At 34.5% G+C, this 4,494-nt stretch overlaps 1 protein-coding gene across 3 annotated transcripts in view; it reads left to right on the top strand.

The window, feature by feature from the left end:
• Syncrip (synaptotagmin binding, cytoplasmic RNA interacting protein) overlaps positions 1–3,166 on the top strand; it is a 37,629-nt gene extending 34,463 nt beyond the window's left edge. For all 3 annotated transcript variants that reach the window (XM_013032863.1, XM_013032862.1, XM_013032865.1), the window contains one exon: positions 1–3,166. This exon is cut by the window's left edge. The gene's annotated coding sequence lies outside the window, so the exon portion shown is untranslated.
• Positions 3,167–4,494: the final 1,328 nt, after the last annotated feature.

The raw sequence follows: 4,494 nt of genomic DNA, 5'->3' as shown, positions 1-4,494 counted from the left end.
TAAATTTATAGTTTAATTAGGACTTGGTGTAAAGAAATCCCTTTTACCCCTTTCCCCAAAGGGATACTGCAGTTATATCACATACCCAATAGGCACCACAATGAAGATCAGAGCTTATACTTAATTAAGGTTTTATACACACCAGTTCCCCAGTAATGCAAATTTAACAAGAAAATTAGACATGTCATATGTTCAAAATGCTCATGGCAAACAATCATTTTGCATTCCTGCAAATAAAATTGTTTTATACTGTAAGCTGGAGGCGAGTGTAACTTATTTTTGTAATAAAGTTTTTATTTTTTTTATGTGTCATTAATATAAATGTGTGTTAGAATAGAAAACTTCTGGTTTAAAAACTTAGAATTGCACACATTTCAGTATGTTTATTTGTACTTCCATAATTTAGAGTAGTGGTTGCCAATAGCCTGTATGTTTCACATTAATTGTTTTTTTTTTTTCTTTTTTTGTTACCTTAATAAACCATTTTAGTATGTTGTATGTCAGTTACTGGGATAGCTGGGACATAGAGTGTAATTTAAAATTTGTCAATAAGTATTCATTGGAATATATGTAAATGTGCCTTGCCGGTTATTGAAACTTACCTACAAATGAGTATGGGGTGACAAAAACTTGTTCCTGGTGCTTAATGAAACTTTCTGCCACTGATTTTATATATTACCCTGTGCTTTTTTTAAAGTACATCTCTCTCAAATCTTAATATAAGTTTGAGGGCTACACAAAACACTTACATTTCATCTTAACATAATAGATACGATAGGGTTGTGGAAAGTGGGTAAACTAAATGTAGCCTTCAGTAGAATTGAAGTTCAGTGTAATCCTTGGTGCTGGCATTTATTTCCCAGGTCCAAGGAGTTTAAATGATCCCATCTAAGAGGTCATTGCCATGCCTCTTGGCACTTAACTGTCATACCATTTTTAAGGGACACTGTCAAGGTGTTTAAGTTAATTCTCAGAATTATTTGTTGGGATTTTTAGGACAGGTTTGTTTGACTTAAAGTAAGAATTGCATTGTTAAATGTTGGGAAATGAACACTTTTGTGAGTTCACAAATGTGTTCTTTAAGAAAACATTAAAATATGGAGCTCTGGATTTCAAAGACCATTTGGCATTCTTAGTTTGGTGATGTGGGAGGGAAAACATATAAAGAAATTGGAGACGATATGGTGATATGGGTAACTGGAGATGAATTATATATACACTCAAGTGAAATTACTTGACAGTGTTCATTTGAATAACTTTGAATTCAAGCCATTATGATTACTTTAAAAATTATCATTTGCACTGTTCTGATAATGGGTGCAGTTTTTGAGCAATATAATCAGAGCTAAATATGCATGTAGTGATTAGTAATGTGAACAATTAAGTTCTGAGAAGTAATACTAACTTTTGGTATTTTCAAACTTAAATTTCTGTAGTAAAATCAGTATCAAACTTAATCAGATCAAGGAAAACAGGCAATGCATATAAACATAATTTTGAATGTTGTGTGGCCTATAAAGCAATAATGCGATTTATATGGAATGTCATGGGATATGAGAAATGGAAATGCAAAATGACTAATTCTTCAGTAAAAATGTCAACATGTTAAAAGGGGAATGTTAACTAATGTAGGTAATTGCTATTTGTGATTTGTTTATGGGTTCTTGGCTTTGACAGCTTCAAAGAATGGACAGATGACAAGTTAAAGAAGTTTTGTATATATTGTCAAGGAAAGGGTCATAATTCCAACAGTCAACTCCCTTCCTTGGGGTGAAAAGTGTATCCTTAAAGCATTCTGATTGTTAAAAGGAAAGTTACCTAACCAAAACAGACGCAAGATTTTGTTTCTGCAGACTACTCGGCAATTGAAAGTGACATAAATTTAGTTTCACCAGTTTTCAGAAAGTTGCTGTGAGACAATTGTGTTATTTGTATTCTCTCTCAAGCATGCTTTTTTGGTAGAAGATTTTTAGCCATTGCAACCAGTTACATGTTCAAAAATGCAAAATTGAGCACAAAATTTGTTGCACACTCATGATTGCACTTTGTAGCATCGTGAGAACTTTTTTCCAGATTACTGCTTAATCTGACAGCAAAATATAAGCATTTTTCTCATAAAATAGGAGTGACAAATGGAGTGATCTGAGTTGTTCATTTGTATGTTAGATATTTGAATGACAAACACCAAACTTCGCAGACAAAATTGACCAGTACAACTTTTTTTACTGCTAAGCCAAAAATCACTTAATCAGAAAAGAGCAAAGCATTACCATGTTATTACAAATACAACAATTTCTATTTTATGAGGAGAAATAGAAGGGGATTTTGCAATGGAGGGAGCTAACCCCTAAAGTAAGTGATTGCTTGGTTTCTGCAACTTCCCAAGAATACCCACCATAATTGTTCTCCCCAGTGGGTATACAGTTAATGAACAACTTACATGATAATAAAACAGACTTGAGGAGTTTGTCTTCAAGGTGTAGTAATTTACTCAGTAATCATACCACTCAATAGGGCATGCCACTACTTAAGATGCTAATTATGAACCATTGCTCATAATTTTTAACTGGGCAAAAGAGTAGATGGACTTTTGAGGTCTGTCACTTTTTAAAAGTTCTTAAGACATTGGTTACATTAACACCACAGTCTGCCTTCAGTAATAGACCTAAAATATTTTTCTGGGCCAGAAGCATCCAGTTGGAAAAACAACTTTTTTTGCAAATACAAATCAGTATTATTACTAACACTGGGTCAAAGATAGGTTTTTAATATTAACAGTAGTCTGATAAACATTTAGAAGTCTGACATTGAGAAACAAAAGCTTGTACCTGATTAGTATTTTCATTAAAAAATTAGTTGTGTTTATTTAAATTCTTTTACCTTTATTTATCCATAGGATTTATATTTATTTCATTCCTTTCATCTCACTGAAAAGTGTCTGCAGGCCTTTTGATTTGGATTAGATGTGTGAAGTACTGTCGTTCGCCAAAAACCTCAAATTGTTTTATTTTTTTTCCTTCAAAGTAGTGGGTTTGTGCTTGTTTGGAGATCAGTTTAAAACTCTGTACTATCTGTACTGCCTCTGATGTTAAGATTTTATGTATAGCATAAGGAAGCTAGCTCTGACTATATTTTCCTAAGAATAAAGACCTATTTTTGTAGCATGTCTTAGGATCTCCAGGAGTCCAAGAATTATTGTGAGTGTCCTCCATTTCATCATTATTCACTAAACAACTTTTAAAGTGACACTTGGGATCTTGAGAGATTTACCGTGTTTTGGTCATTCATACATTAAAAGTAATCAGCTAATGATGAAAACAAATTCCCCAGGATACTCCCAGTTGTAAGCATGTGATAGAGGATCTATAGAATGAATGAGCTGGGGTGGTCTTAATTTTAATGATTGATGGGAACACTTTGTAGTTAACCCCTATGTCATAGATTCCACGAACAATGTAGTAGTGTTCTTCCATTCTCAGGTCTCTTTCTGGCAAATAAAATTTCCTTGAAGATTTGCAAATAAGAGTGAGGTTGCAAATATCTCAGAACGGAAGAAACAAATGATTTGCTTTAGTAAAAGGCAGTTATATAACAATGGAGCTAGGTAAGAACTCAGTGAATTAATTGGACAAATGAGAAGGTGCTTATAGATTGAGGGGTTTTAGCTCATAACTGTAGGATTTCTTAGTGATAGGAAAAGAGTGGTTTGTGCCACTTAACCAGAGTAAAAAAAATGGATGCAGAGTTTAGTTTCTGCTTAAGATTACTGAAGTCTAGCTGGGCAGCATTGGCTCACACCTGTACTCTTAGTTTCTCAGGAGGCTGAGGTCTGTGGATCATGGTTTGAAGCCATCCTGGGCAGCAAAGTCCCTGAGACTCATCTCCAGAAACTACTCAGAAAAGGCTGGGAAGTGGTGTTGTGGCTCAAATGGTAGAATGCTAGCCTTGAGCACAAAGAGGCTCAGGGACAGCTCCCAGGCCCTAGTTCAACCTCAGGACTGTCCCCCTCTCCCCCAAAAATAATCTTATGTGAAAATAAATATAGTTATTTCAAAAGCCATGGGAATTTCAATAAGACAGGTGTGGAAGTAATAATAAACCATTTATCTGGAAGTGTTAGAAATTTTCTAAACCTTACAATCATCAGTAAACTTAGATTGAACAATAAGTTAATTCTGGCATAAAGTAACACACAACACCTGATTATTTTCCTTTTTCTTTGGTTGTGGGGCTAAAACTCAGGGCTTGTGTGCTGTCCCTGGACAAGGTTACCACTTGAGCTACTATGTATTTCTGACATTTTCTATGATTGATTAGAGGGTGAGAGTCACAGGCTTTCTTGCCCAGGCTGGCTTTGAACTGTGAACATCAGATCTCAGCCTCCTGAGTAGCTAAGATTACAGGCATGAGCCACTAACACTCAGCCTATTTTCTTTTTAAAAGCAGCTTAAAAGTTTTAATCTGAGTAAAATTATAAAGACTGTAATGTTCATG

This window comes from Dipodomys ordii, unplaced genomic scaffold (assembly GCF_000151885.1).
Source record: "Dipodomys ordii isolate 6190 unplaced genomic scaffold, Dord_2.0 Scaffold158, whole genome shotgun sequence".
Lineage (NCBI taxonomy): Eukaryota > Metazoa > Chordata > Mammalia > Rodentia > Heteromyidae > Dipodomys > Dipodomys ordii.
The sequence above is the reverse complement of the archived record's forward strand: the minus strand, read 5'-3'. Positions and strand labels throughout refer to the sequence as shown.